This window comes from Ylistrum balloti, unplaced genomic scaffold (genome assembly GCF_031769215.1).
Source record: "Ylistrum balloti isolate Yb309-2 unplaced genomic scaffold, AGI_CSIRO_Ybal_v1 Utg369674, whole genome shotgun sequence".
NCBI lineage: Eukaryota > Metazoa > Mollusca > Bivalvia > Pectinida > Pectinidae > Ylistrum > Ylistrum balloti.
The window spans coordinates 88151-105494 of NW_026781918.1; positions in this window are offsets into that span (position 1 = coordinate 88151).

Here is a 17344-nt window from a genome sequence, read left to right on the forward strand (position 1 = left end):
TTTTTTGTCAGTATGAAATAAATTAATGTTAAATGAAACTAATCCATTCCCTGATATTAATTGCACTATGGCACCTGCTCCAGTGATTAAAACCATCGAAATATATTACCGCCTTCAAAATTCATTTAAGTTTCAAATTTTCATTTTGTTGACCTGCATAATACGAAAATGAAGGATTGATATTTTGTATAAAAAGTAAAACAGATGCCGTTGTAGCCAACAATTCGATGTCACACTAGAGTTTTCTACATTATTGATGTATTTGTAATTGCTCTCCCTCAAATTTTAAAAAGAAGGATATTAAGTTACTGAATTCTTCATCAAACAAAAATTGCTTCACTTCGGAAAATTGACAAGATTGATATTTTCTCTGATTTCAAAGGAACAATCCTTTCCGAATGACATGGAAATCGTTATTTGATTTTATTTGACAAGACTTTTGAAAACAAGAAAATAAAAAAAAGAAGAAAAGTTTTAAATAGTTTATGGTTTTTGAAAAAAAGACAATAGAATAATGATAAAGGGAGACTACTTACATTCTAAAGCTGACGTTCTGTTGGGATTATCTTGTTATAGAAAAGACAGTATGAAACAATCTTAGCTCTTAATAACTGATGTTGTCAGCGTCCCGAAATATCCTAACCAGCACCAATTTACTCTAGTTTTAAACCACGCACTGATAGCAAAATGGCATATTGATCCGCTGTCTACGACTTCAAACGCTGTGCTTTAGCCACAAAGTATATTTAATGAAAGAAGACATTTTCAGATTAGAAAGTAGTTACTATGCGAACTGTGTTTAGGGGCAAGTTCCGACCATTTATTTTAAGAGAGTATTTCTTACACAATAAACTAAATAACATAACTTTATTAGGATCATTAACGGTAGAATTTGACATTGTAGTTATGAATTATTAGTTTGTATCCTGCAATAAGCTATCAGACGATCCTAATCAACGCTGATTATTTTAGCTACATCGTTTTAACAGCGGCGCGCCGTCGATTTTACTCCCTTACAGGGACGCTAACAGATGTTGATGTGCAAAGTTCTAAGCACAGCATCATACGACATGCCTTGTTTCAATAATGACAGCTTTAATCGGAAAGTCTATGATCGTTTGTAAACGTATTTTCATACGAATGAATTCTCAAAGGAGGATAATCTGTAATATACATGAACAGGGATGAAAGTTATGTAATTTTTATGTCTGTCACTGTCTCTTATATATGTTCCATAAGAATTACGTACACGTATCTGAAAAAAAACTCTGGTTATTAAGACTGATAATTCCACCAATTTTGAGAATCAGCTATGTGAGAAAAGAATCCCATTGGCTGCCGATGCGGTTAATTAAACTAACAAAATACTGTACAAATACATGATTTATTTTCATTCAAGCCGCCATTGAACTGATCATTAATACCGACACACGTCATCTCCGAAACTTCTGTCGGAAAAAAGTCCATTTCCAGGTTTGCTTATATCATAACACGTTAACAGAGGACGCGTTGTCATGGTGCTAGAAGCGTCAGGCTCTCGATACTTCAGAGTTCGCAAATCAACTTCTGTATAACAAGACGTTCTCGAGGGTCTTTCCGTCGCGATTTCAACATAAGGCATCCGTTCTATGTAAACACTTTAGTGGATACCACGGACGTACACGTGATACTTTTGTCTGAAGTTTTAGCTGGTAATTTTCAGGAGTCAAAATTTTCGCGATTTTCTTTTTAAATTAAAATTTCACAATCTGTATGTAAAAGGACATCGTTTACAAAGTGTCTCACTATTTCACGTATTAAATTTTCGCGGTCATGTTTATACACCACGAAATATTGAACATATTATTCCTGTCAAATTAACCGGCTGTGCTGTATTTTATTTTTGTGGTTCGTGTCATTACAATATCAGTGGATCAGCAGCGCATTGCAAAGCAGTAGAAAGAATCTGGCCGAGACAAAGGCGTGCACCATCGTAACGGTGAGACCGATCTCTTTGATAAGTATTTGAACAACAGGATGTTAACGACTGCTCAAAAGGTGAAGGATATGGTTATATAATCATAAACAAGAGATTCTTCACCAGGCTGGCAGGAAGAAGCAGATTTAATTTTTGAGCACAACGATGGTACATTTGCAACTTCAAGTATCATTCATGCAATTGGTGACACCAAATATGCTGTGGTGTATGTTCTAAAAACACAGACCTTGATTCATCAAGTTATTTCAATCAGTTAATTGTAAATTTACCAACATCGAGACCAACGTTTAGACATGATGGATAGGTTTCGGAGCGTGGCCAATTGGAAGGGGATCGGTTATTTTGTTTGTTTGGTGCCGTTTTAGGAGGACGATTCTCATGGTGTTGAAAAACACGTTTATTGGCAGTTAATGGCAGAAAGCACTTCTAGGGTACACATTAGCTAACAGAGAATACCCATAAATTGGCTTTAATTTGTACCTCAGTGGATCATTTATTGGACACAGTATATAGAAAAATTCTCAACCTGCCAAACCTTCAGTTACCATTTCTATCAAAGACATCAATTACATTTTAATACGAGGAGTCGATTAGAGAGGAATTTAAGATGTGTTTGGTCGAGAACGCACTGAATATCACGGTGTTTGGAAACTGCGGCTGTTTCGGTTGTCATAGACTTACATTTATATTATGAATGTCGTCAATGCAGGAAACGTTCATCTTATGCTCTCCTTATGGTCTTTTATAAACTTTTTCGCCTTCGTTTCATCAGTTTTAACGTTATATTGCTTTGTGAGATTTTGTAAACACGATGGTGTTCTTTTATATTTAAAGTATCTCTCGGGTATATCCATAGTCGTTTGGTTCCATATACGAAAAATGGGAACAATTTCATCCAGTGGTCAAAATTAGTTTTAGCATGTATGTTTGTTTCTTAAAAACCGTTTAATGATGATGATGTGTGTTCATGAATGTTGAAGGTAGAAACCTTTCTTTTTAAAAATATTGAATACAAATAATTTGTCGATATTCTGTATCATTTACATGTAGTTTTGTTTCTTGTGTTTTCCTACCAATGTTGTTCTTATGGCTTTCTTGTTGTGATGTTTTTGTATATTATTGTAACAAACATTCAGTGAAATCATTAAAGTAAATGTCTTGATTAGACAACTGTACAGAAACATTAAGTTGAATCTCATTGTTTAAATTTTCAACATCTGAAAATTGAATTACACTAGAAGAAATATGATATGTAACAGTCATAACTTTCGTTTTAGTTCAAAAGCATTAAACGACATATAAAAGAATCATTATGGCATCCATCACAGTCCCAGAAGGTGACTTTTTAAAGGAGTTATTTCCCTTTACATTCCCATAAACGCGAACGCCCCGGCAATAAAATTCGAGGCTGCGTAACAAACTATCGGATAATTTTATTTGTCATCAGCGACATTTTGTAGTTTGTCATTTAGAAATCTATATATATGTATTCCTGTCCCTGTTGCTGTTGAGGCAGATCATAAAGGGGATAGTTGCGGACCACATAACGAACATGTAATACCAATTTCGTATATGTCATATAGAATGAAGGGATATTGGAAATTTGAGGACCGGTGATGATTGTGTAAATTGAAATTTATTCAAGGATAAACAAAATTATGGACGTCTCCTGTCAGTTCTTTCCGATAATAAGTGTACCACTTAATAGCTTTACTTTCAAAAATCCTGGACTATTTACTGACTGTAATAAGAGTAGGTTAGATTAGCCTGTTCCCAAAGTGACTTGGGTTTGTCGAGGTTAAGATGGGAGCACATTGTGTACACAGCCCGTGGTGTGATGTGTTTACTTACGGCTCTTCTCAGGTTGACAGAAATATTAAAGTTTTGTCGTCTGCTGTGTTAGGTAAACAGCACTACGCCCAAAGGGACACCTTCTCAGCAGTCTATATGTAAAGTACTCTAACGGGCGATATTTTGGTGAGCTGAATTCTCATAGTTGTTTTCACTTGTTTGTTCTCATTGTATTAAGCTGTTTGGTTTCATTACAAAATATAGTGCTTTTTCTCTAAATGTATTTATAGTCGTTAAAATTGCAAGTGCTACTAGCAAAGTCCAGGTTACCTGCTAGGGTTTCTTTGAAGATTTGCCAGAAGAGCAGTTTGCAATCATATCGACTATAATTACATCCAGAATTACCTTATCTAAATCGTACACCAACTTCAAAATTTTTGGCAATATTAATTAGGTAACAGGTAAGATTGAAAGAAAAAGCCTTCTTCCTTCTACGATGGCGACAAGCAAGAAAATGGATCAGCCAGAACATTGAATGACTGACAAGAACATTGTGACGTCACAATAGAGTAGAACAATTTGCAATTCGTCTCATTTTCACACAACTAGTCCAGTTTCTAGTTCTGTTGTAATAAAAACGGTATGATTTTCGATAACGTGATTTATTTTGAACCATTATTGTACCAAACAACAACACTACTGCTGGTGTCACTACTACCACAACAGATGCACCAACAACAACTACAGCCGATGTCACTACTACCACACTACAGATGTACCTACAACAACAACTTGGTGTCACTACTACTACAACAGATGCACCAGCAACTACCACAACCGATCCACCAACAACAACTACTGCCGGTGTCACTACTACCACAACAGTTCCACCAACAACAACTACTGCCGATCTTACTACTAGTACTACTACAGATGTACCAACAACAACTACTGCTGGTGTCACTACTACTACTACAGATGCACCAACAACAACGCCTGCCGGTGTCACTACTACCACAACTGATCCACCAACAACAACTACTGCTGGTGTCTACTACTACAGATGCACCAACAACAGACACCGGTGTCACTACTACCACAACTGATCCACCAACAACAACTACTGCTGGTGTCACTACTACCACAAAAGTTGCACCAACAACAACTACAGCCGATCTCACTACTACAACTACAGATGTACCAACAACGACTTTTGCTGCTGTCACTACTACAACAACAGATGCACCAACAACAACGACTGCTGGTGTAACTACTACCACAACCGATGCACCAACAACAACTACTGCTGGTGTCACTACTACCACAACAGATGCACCAACAACAACTACAGCCGATTTTACTACTAGTTCAACTACAGATGTACCATCAACAACTACAGGCGCTCTAACTGCTGGAGTCACTACTACCACAACAGATGCACCAACAACAACTACAGCAGATCTTACTACTACTGCTACAGATGTACCAACAACAACGACTGCTGGTGTCACTACTACCACAACAGATGCACCAACAACAACTACAGCCGATTTTACTACTAATACTACAACAGATGTACCAACAACAACGACTGCTGATGTTACTACTACAACAACGGATGTACCAACAACAACTATAACCGATATCACTAATATCACAACTACTACTACTGCTGTACCAACAACAACGACTGCTCGTGTTACTACTACCACAACAGATGCACCAACAACAACTACTGCTGGTGTCACTACTACCACAACCGATGCACCAACAACAACAACTACTGGTGTCACTACTACCACAACAGATGCACCAACAACAACGACTGCTGGTGTCACTACTACCACAACAGATGCACCAACAACAACGACTGCTGGTGTCACTACTACCACAACCGATGCACCAACAACAACTACTGCTGGTGTCACTACTACCACAACAGATGCACCAACAACAACTACAGCCGATCTTACTACTACTACTACAAATGTACCAACAACAACGACTGCTGGTGTCACTACTACCACAACCGATGCACCAACAACAACGACTTCTGGTGTCACTACTACTACAAAAGATGGACCAACAACAACAACGACTACTGGTGTCACTACTACCACAACCGATACACCAACAACAACTACAGCCGATCTTACTACTACCACAACAAATGCACCAACAACAACTACTGCTGGTGTCACTACTACCACAATAAATGCACCAACAACAACTACTGCTGGTGTCACTACTACCACAACAGATGCACCAACAACAACCACTGCTGGTGTCACTTCTACCACAACAGACGTACCTACAACAACTACAGCCGAACTTACTACTAATACTACTACAGATGTACCAACAACAACGACTGCTGGTGTCACTACTACCACAACCGATGCACCAACAACAACTACTCCTGGTGTTACTAAAACCACAACCGATTCACGAAAAACAACTACAGCCGATCTTACTACTACAACATCGTTTGCACCAATACAACGACTGCTGCTGTCACTACTACCACAACAGATGTACCAACAACAACTACAGTTGTCACAACTACAACAACAGATGCACCAACAACAACTACTGCTGGTGTCTACCACAACAGATGTACCAACAACTAACAACTACTACTACTACTACCAAAACGGATACACCAACAACAACGACTGCCGGTGTCACTACTACGACATCCGATGCACCAACAACAACTACTGCTAGTGTCACTACTACTACTACAGATGCACCAACAACAACGACTGCTGGTGTCACTACTACCACAACAGATGCACCAACAACAACTACAGCCGATCTTACTACTACTACTACAGATGTACCAACAACAACGACTGCTGGTGTCACTACTACCACAACAGATGCACCAACAACAACTACAGCAGATCTTACTACTACTACTACAGATGTACCAACAACAACGACTGCTGGTGTCACTTCTACGACAACCGATGCACCACCAACAACAACTACTGTTGTCACTACAACCACAACTGGTGCATCAACAACAACGACTGCTGGTGTCAATACTACCACAACCGATGCACCAACAACAACTACTGCTGGTGTCACTACTACCACAACAGACGCACCAACAACAACGACTAGTGGTGTCACTACTACCACAACAGATGCACCAACAACAACAACTGCTGGTGCCACCACTACCACAACAGACCCCCCAACAACCACTACCGCCGATCTTACAACTACAACTACTACAGATGTACCAACAACAACGACTGCTGGTGTCACTACTACCACAACAGATGCACCAACAACAACTACAGCCGATCTTACTACTACTACTACTACTACAGAAGTTCCAACAACAACTATTGCTGGTGTTACTTCTACCAAAACAGTTATACCAACAACAACTACTACTGGTGTCACTACTACAACAACAGATGCACCAACAACTACCGCTGGTGTCACTACTACCACAACCGATGCACCAACAACAAGTACAGCCGATCTTACTACTAGTACTACTACAGATGTACCAACAACAACGAATTCTCGTGTTACTACTACGACAACAGATGCACTAACAACAACTACTCCTGGTATCACTACTACCACAACAGCTGTACCAACTTCAACAACTGCTGGAGTCACTACTACCACAACAGATGCACCAACAACAACTACAGCAGATCTTACTACTACTGCTACAGATGTACCAACAACAACGACTGCTGGTGTCACTACTACCACAACAGCTGTACCAACTTCAACACCTGCCGGTGTCACTACTACCACAACTGATCCACCAACAACAACGACTCACTACTACCTACAACAAATGTACCAACAACAACTACTGCTAGTGTCACTACTACTACTACAGATGCACCAACAACAACGACTGCTGGTGTCACTACTACCACAACAGCTGTACCAACAACAACTACTGCCGATTTTACTACTAGTACTACTACAGATGTACCAACAACAACGACTGCTGGTGTCACTACTACAACCATAGATGCACCAACAAAAACGACTGCTGGTGTAACTACTACCACAACCGATCCACCAACAACGGTACTACACTACTACTTTTACTACTACTACTACTAAACTACTACTACTACTACTACTACAATACTACTACTACCACTACTACTACTACTACTACTACTACTACTACTACTACTACTACTACTACTACTACTACTACTACTACTACTACTACTACTTACTACTACTACTACTACTTACTACTACTACTACTTACTACTACTACTACTACTACTACTACTACTACTACTACTACTACTACTACTACTACTACTACTTCTACTACTACTACTACTACTACTATTACTACTACTTACTACTACTACTACTACTACTACTACTACCACTACTTTGTCTCTGTCGCCTTTACTATAATCAAATCCATGGATCATTTGAAATTAATTAACGATTTTTTAATTGTAGTAATTCTTTTATAAACCATGTTTTGGTAATTCTTGTTCTCATTTATATGTATATTAAATTGTTATATTTAGTTTTTGTAATGAGCAGTATTAATCCCTGTACTGTATGCTTACATTAATAAATATTTCATAAATCATCTTCTATCAGCGAACATTTTTCAGTTCAATTTGTTTTCAAAGTATGTGTTCATTATCATTTTTGATAAATTTGTCGTGACATTTGAATTTTTCTGTCATAATTGATTTCCTTAATTGCCAAATTATTTTTACACTCTATTTAATAAGACTAACTTATTATATTGATGGATTTTTGAGATAAATTTTTACACTAATGAAATTTTTGAGATTTGTATTCGAGGGTATTAGTGGTTATGACAGATATTCATTTGTATTATGTGAAAGGTATTTTAAGTTGAATAGTGTTTATTACCAACACGATCCATTGTGTCTATTATTCTTATGATTGATGTTCTAAGTCTTCTTTATATGAAATTTGATATTAAAACGACAATACGATAATTCGGTCACAGCGAAAACGAAGACGACATACTTCGAGAAATATTTTGGTAATCCGATTATAATGTATGTTATTACCTTTATGCAAACCCGGAACAATTTAAACGATCTGTAGATGATAGGTTACACCCTCGGGCCGTCCAAAGTCGCGATCATCAACCCTATCTATATATAGTATGAGAACTAATTGTTGGATCACTTGCTGTCCACAGTCAGAACTGACTTTATACCAACTCGCACAATGGTCTGGTTTAACAAAGATTCTTTAATTGTTTGCGGGACCTACAAATATAGCATATGTAATATTAATGAGAGGTTTTGATAATTATTTTATGATTTTATACATAAGGATTTTAGGGAGTGTAATATCATTATGATGACTTAAGATATCAATTTCGAGAATCTCTACACCGTGTAAACGCATGCAAGAGTTCTTTCAATATTAAAAATGTGTTCCAACTTCATGTTATCTTCGGCTTTGTATGTGATATTCTAAATGGAGGGTCTCGGTGGTATCATTATGTGATAATGTTTGGATTCCTTTGGTCCAAAAGGACTGCGGGACAATAACGAGTGTTCAGAAAAGAGGTTCTGTCTGTAAGTTGAGAATATGTATTAGAAATGATCATTTGTATGTATATGGTGGCTGTAACAAACAACTTAAATAACCCTAGAATTACACAAGAAAGCAAACAAACTTCTGTTTGCATTGTAAAAATGCCTATACAATGTATATATTTAATGAGAGTTATTTATAAGCATTATATTATAAAGACTTCGGGTGCATTTTGAAATGGGTAATGCTCATGACAGAAAATTGTTGCGAAATTGAAGGATTCTATTCTTGACAAAAGACACATATCAAGACCAAACCAACAGTGACAGCTATGAATATTCCGTTACTAGACAGCAACCATCCTGCTGATACATCTTGTAGTGAATACATGTTTCCCCTCGCGATTTTCACGCACGATGTCGACAGCTGACAGATAGACTCACAGCACCAGACATCGAAAGATACAAATTGGTTAAGAGTTTGGGGAAGTTTTATTTTCATCATTAGGATGTAGATAGGAAATAATCTATTTCCTTGTGTGATTTAAGGTAGATGCACAATGGTGCATCTGAAGGATCCGTTATCAAAATTGTTCTCATTTGGGAACGTGAAATCAATTACAGCGCTTGACCAATTGTCGAAGAATAATCTGGCAGCAATGAATAAGACGCCAACAAGAGTGATTAGTATAAGTTGAAATAACTTGTTTCGCAATTGTTGTAAAATAAATAAAGTTTATTATAAAGAATAAGACGCCTGCTGTTCCGTGAAACGTATTCATGTTCTCCTTGAACTTTTTCGGGCAAGGCGGTATATTCCTTATTGTTTTCAAAGACGAAGTATAATCTACTTTCCACCAATATATTTTCAGTCTAATTAAGGGTATACACCAACATTATTTCATTACTGATCCTTCCATTCTGTGACTAAGCAAAAGTAAATTGTTAATTAAATCAGTTTGGATTTTCTTTAATATATTTTTTCGGAAAAAGGTCAGTGAGTACGATCGATATTTAAACAGTAAATGTGTGTTATTTATGATAACACCAGGTGTAGATTGATCCTCTCCACTCCCGGCTGCATCATTTGTCGATACGCCCCAGACTGACTTAACACATTTCTGCCAATTTACCTCGGGCAATATTTTTTATTACAGCTCTGAACCTTAAATTGAAATAAATATTTTGAATAATGAGATATTTTGTGAAGGCCAGAGATAACTCTTTACTTTCAATATTTATTGTACGGGTTTAATACCGGTCACCGATACAGCCAAAGTTATATTGAAATCGTTCATAAGTCGCTCGTGTTAGGTTTGCGATAAACCTGACCAGAAATCCAATAACTTTGTAAAATATTGCTTTTAGACCTCAAGTGCTACTTTTCCATCTCCACTTTAAATTGAACTGATGGTATATTTAAAAAGGCATTATGAGAACTCTAGTTTACATTAGCGGAGTTACGAAGGTCTTTGTTTACCATTGTCAACAGGTTCTCAGAATATATCGCCCGCCATAGCATGCTCGCTTAATAGAGTAGTAGATGTACTTGAGGTTCGCTCGAATCTCGTCTTCATATCAACGAGGTACTTATAACAGGTTGACAAGGCCAACTCGTGGCTGTACTCAATACAGATAGCCCGGTACTATACTTACACAGTAGAATGTGTATAAGATATGTAAACGCCCCCTTATAATAGTCAATATATTTAGACTCTGTATTGTAAATCTGGTGAAATAGACGCAGGCAGAGCGTATTGTGAGGACAATTTCTTGTATAAATATTCTGAGCCTTAGGCGGTCACAGTCATTGATACCACAACAAATCACTAGTTCTCTTTAACAAAAGCGATGTAAATACATATAATTATTTTTCCCACCTCTCATTTTTCAATTTACATAACATAATATAGTTTAAATTAAGTGATGCAGACAGATGCCAGACATTTCTCATAAAACTGTAATTTTCAATCAGTCGGTAATTGCTAATTAACATTTCTATATATAGATCGCTAATAAGGTATTAAAAAATTCCAACACGTACGATAACACGGAACAAAACATTTATTTTCTGTGAGGACCATTTTGTATTTTCCCCCAATAACAACAAAACATGATCTTTTTTTACATTTTTTACATTACAAAATGTATAATTTGGCAAACTATTAAATTGTTTTATATAACTGCTTGTGGTTAATGCACATATACATGAAACAGTAAGGACCAATTATAACTAGATGAATTGTAGATTATTGCTGGGAGTACTGATGAAAATAATCATTTCTAATATTTACCCTTCAGCAAGTATAAGTAATTCAATATTTACATTAACATATTATGAAAACAAAACATTATATGGCTTTATTCCGTAAAACATTGACATTAAATCATTTTAAAATACAAAAACATTCCACATATCTATAACGAACTTCTTACAAATCACCGTTTAAATAGCGTCTGCATGCTTCCGGTATATCAATATCTGGTGTTATCTTAAACGGAAATATCAATGTCCGGAAAAATCTACTCCTCTAAACAAACAAATCGAGAACGAACATATTGTAATGATTTTAGAATTATGGAAATATAATACTATAAAATATATAGACATAGTTTTCAATTGTTTTAGAACACTTCTACAAACAAGAAATACAAACAATATTGTGGCGAAACGAAGGTTCAAGACCTATTGAAAACTAAAACGTTGCATGTGACAAAAATGTTTTGCTTGTCATATCCTGAAAACATTTAAAGGTTTATATAAAATATGCAAGTAAATAACATTCTTTATAATGATATCAGTTGTAGATAAATTACATAGAATTGAATAGATATACAATGATCAGCTGTTTCATCCAATGACTAGTTGGTGATGTTCATTTCCAAAAGCATAAAGCCTACTTTGTTGCTTCGATAGCATAGCAAAAACAGGGAATGAAGAAATGAGTCATGACACTTAAAAATGTGAATGGAAAACTAGAAATCACTCAGTGTTCACAGCCGAAAGTGTTCAGAATGGAAACTAAATCATTTTCATTGCCTCAACGGGCATATACAATGTCGACCAAAGAAAAGAAAGCCTTATTGATAATAAAAAATTGATATAAAAAAAAAACAGTTCCGGTTCTTATTCTAATTAGGATTCAATAGATTCATGCTACAGTGTTCATTTGTATATGAGCTGTAATTAAGATGACCTAATTAAGCAATACGTACCCTAATGAGATCATCATAAGTCAGGCTTTTAATAAGAATCGAGTTTTTTCTTTCTTCCCTGCTTGCATTAGTAAACAAACTATTATTGAACGTGGCTTTAGCAACAGTTGATAGCAGTCAGCGTTTAATTGTTCGCCCATACTTTTATTGTAGTGAAACAACTTACTCTAGGGTAGATAAAGGCGTTTTGTTTCTCCTACCACTCAAAACTATTTTGACGTCACAGTATGAACAGAGTATTTTCTCCTAGCACTCAAAACTATTATGACGTCACAGTATCAACAGAGTATTTTCTCCTACCACTCAAAACTATTATGACGTCACAGTATGAACAGAGTATTTTCTCCTAACACTCAAAACTATTATGACGTCACAGTATCAACAGAGTATTTTCTCCTACCACTCAAAACTATTATGACGTCACAGTATCAACAGAGTATTTTCTCCTAACACTCAAAACTATTATGACGTCGCAGTATCAACAGTGTATTTTCTTCTACCACTCAAAACTATTTCGAAGTCACAGTATCAACAGAGTATTTTCTCCTACCACTTAAAACTATTATGACGTCACAGTATCATTAACATAATGACCAAAACATGTGATAGGATCAATACGGTAAGTGTGATACCTATTCTTCTCCTTAAATAAATGTTAAAGATCACAGGTAAAGAAGGTAAACGTTTGGTCATTACTTAACCCCAAAAATGTTTTTGTTCAACGATTAGGCTTGGGTCAAAAGACACCAGATGCAACCTAATACCGTCACGCGCTGTTTGACTACCTGTTAGTTAAATAACAAATGTTTGAATTTAATTACCTCGCAATTGAAATGGAAAGTAACCACTTTATTGTTTAATATTAGAAAAGGTAATGTCTTCATGCTGGCATACTCGACATCTAAAATGAGTCATATACACTGAACCAGAGGACAAAGAAAACGTAGATGTTCTATCCTGTCGGGACGTCTTTGAACAATTCTCATCCAGAATGAGAGACGCAGCAATATGCAAACTCTCTTTCTCTATATAGGGCCAATATCTAATATAGTGGTTTTTTCAATGATGTGAACCTTGTTGAACTTACTCCGAAATCACTTCATTGTGAGGATAAGCCGATAGCATTAATGCAAATATATTACAACTACAGACTCAATGTGTAGGGTTTACACCTGAATACCTTATCTTTGTGAATGAACATCTACATTTTTGATACATTATTGTGTGACACCAGGATAAATTCAAAAAGAAAATAGTAATGTTGAGAATACAGCTGGCCCTACCACTGGTATACTACAATATCTGATGCATGGTCTCCCTTCATTGAGACCTTGTGAGAACATCCATATATAATTTGGGCACATTTTCAGGCTGAATAAACACACCTGTGTTACGTCGTACCTCGAGTTGTGTCATCTGTACACTGATGTCCATGGTCTGGTTACATGTGATTAACCTACACAAACACACGCAAGCATAGCTTACTGTTAACATGAGATGTTGGCGTAATCGACGCAGCGTAAATTATTTAGGTTCTGGAAATTAGAGAATCTCTGTGCCCTTGCTATTGGTATTGAATTGACATCCATTTAGAACAAGACTAAACATTTCTATTTGTAGAGCTAACACGCTGACAAAGGTCAGTAGTTTAATAAAACAAGATTCAGTCGACACTATTATCGATATTATTGAATATCAAACAGTCAGAATATGTTAATTAACTTCGGGAAAGCTCGGTTCTTTTCATCACACTTAAAACAATGAATGCTGATTAGGTACTTGTGTCACACTCAGGATCTGTGTTAGACCTTACAAATATGTATTTTTGTTTTAGAATTTTTTGTATATTTATATCTACCGATATCATAGAACATGATTTAGTTGTGAAAGTAAAATTCATTTAAATATTTATTCAGAAATAATAATCTTGAGTCAAAAGAACTCTTTCCATAATTGTATGACATGGGTTACGCGTGCCTTTATTATATGTTCCACGACACCCCGTCTCTCGTCCTACGTTTGATGACTTCGTGCTTTGATAAACTGTACTTTGAATTCTAATGCTTTTTGACAAAACAAAAGATATTGCATCCTAGTCATTTCATACAAGACCCAGCCGTTAATTGTTTCTATGGAATTCAATATTCTACAGTTGTTTGGATTTTATTAAAAATGAAAGGAAGAGGTATAAAAGTCCATGTCTATTTTTCGGATACTCTGTTCTTTGCTTTTGATCACACGTCAAAATCAGCATCTTTAATGACATGGGAAATCCTTATACTGAGGTATAAAAGATTTGACTGCAGAAACAAATACGATGGAATATAGGAACAGATCAAGAAACTTACGTACTCTTATGGTAGAGACACTGCTTTTCATGTTTCATTGAGAAATTTAGAACCAAAACGAGAGGTGAGCATTATCCAACGGCATTGGCAACACAACATGAAAGAGAATTCTCCAACCTCGTTGTCAGCACAACATGAAAGAGCATTCTCCAACCTCGTTTACAACATAACATGAAAGAGAATTCTCCAACCTCGTTGTCAATATAACAGGAAACGAGAATTATCCAACCTCGTTGTCAACATAACATGAAAGAGAATTCTCCAACCTCGTTGTCAATATAACAGGAAACGAGAATTCTCCAACCTCGTTGTCAATATAACAGGAAACGAGAATTCTCCAACCTCGTTGTCAACATAACAGTAAATAAGAATAATCCAACCTCTTTGTCAACATAACAGGAAACGAGAATTCTTCAACTTCATAGTAAACATTACGAAAAAGATGAATTTTCTAACCTTATTACTAACAGGACCAAGACAAGACATAGCGATACTTGATGAATAATTCGTTAAAGTCTACGTGTTTTTATATATAAAATTTAATTATTTAATTTAACGACATACTTTAACATTAATTTTGCAAGACTTACAGATCCTTACATTAGTTTAAATTGTACAGGATACCTACATGATATTGTACGGAACGGGTCGATTTTTTGGTGAGTTTCATAAATCTAATATGAAATGGGAACTAATATAAAAAATTCTATTTTTTACATAATTGTCATATATTTGTCAATATTTGTGAAAACAGCACTACATTACACCGATATCAAATAATTTCAATGTTTGATTACATCAAAGTTCATTCACCGCATGGATTTATGACGCCTCAATCGAAACAGTCATATCTTTCAGCTAATCAAAACCCCGATAAGTGCTATCAAACGCGTGCTGACAGACGTGTGCTGTAAACATTTATGTCACAGATGTATCTATATAAAAATAGACCTTTATATACTTAATTTCTTCTTGTATTGATGAAATAAGATTCTTTTGTAATTAATGAATAAAATTGTAAATCAATATTGCTTTGTCCCGATCTTCACCGCTCGGTCTAGGTCAAGTCATCAATAACAGCGAACCGTAGTCAAAACCTGGCCCAATTGTCTGTGATATGATATTATTATGTGAATATTTGTGTTCGATCTAGATTTCTAGGACATCTGCTCAAACAAAACAAACACTGGATTCCTCAATATTATTTAATTACCTAAACAATGCCGGGAGAATTTGATTTAGCGGTAAATTGTATTTTCTCTTCGGTTGTTTTCTTCTGATAAAGGACCGATAATATGACAGAAATCTTTTGATGGGATCAAAGTAACATCAGACCTTTTAGTAACTCTAAATTTATAATGATGATGTTTCTTTAATAAAAGTAACTCTATTCGGTTCAATCCTAAATTACAGATAAACGTCGCCGACAAAGAAACTCAATATCTCGCGCATCTGAGCCTGAAGAATTGATAAGTGAGTAAGGAAATTTTAATGAAAATCAAAGCGATCATATTTGATCGTCATACCTTGTGTCTGGACTCAAGCGCGCCTCCTATTGTCGCTGCAATTGCAATAAGCTTCATGGTATCTGCTATAAAGAAACGTACATAGTATGTTTTGTAAATCACATAGATTTCGCAAATTCTTTATTTTGCGAATGTATCTGTTCAGACTAATTTTTAAATACTGGATTTCGCGGATGCTGATCTAGAAATTCGCGGATAATGAGCTTTTGGAGACCATCCAGAGTTATTTTCATACAAATTATCGTGAAGGATTTATATTCGCGATTAACTCTCCTCGTGTCTTAACGATCCTAATCCCAAACGAAATATAACTGATAAACAGTGATACTGGGTTGCCATACGCATAATTACTAAAAGGAAAACATCTCAATGATTTAAACAAAGAATTGATCACGTGTAGTCAATACGTATATTCCATGTAACAATAGACATTGTTTAAAGAACTCTGTTCTACCTTCTTTTGTAATTAAAACCGTACCACGGCTTTTATTAACATCGTTAGCAGTGTCAATGTCCAGTTGATTCTACAGCAAAGTCTCTTCTGTTGACGAACAATAACCATCAGATTTACACTCGTGACTTTCGTGTTTCACTCCGGTCAATTATAACTAATGTATGACTGCAACATGTGATATTAGATTTGATCATATTAATTATCTGTGTGATCCAAAAAATTATCAAATTCTTAGTTTCAAGTTAATTTCTACAATAGATAGGTATTGTTCACCTTCCAAGTTATCATTACGTCCTTGATACTATTGTAAACATAAAACAGTGTAACGTGTTTTGATTGGTGGTTCGATGAACTTTGACCGAGCTCGTTGACGTCATCATGTCGCACGCTCACTTAAGACCGACACTCCTTTGAAGACTTTTCCGTTTCTGTTTGGAGATGCTATTTCCCTATACCAAAATGTTATTTGTTCCAGTAATGGTGATAATGCG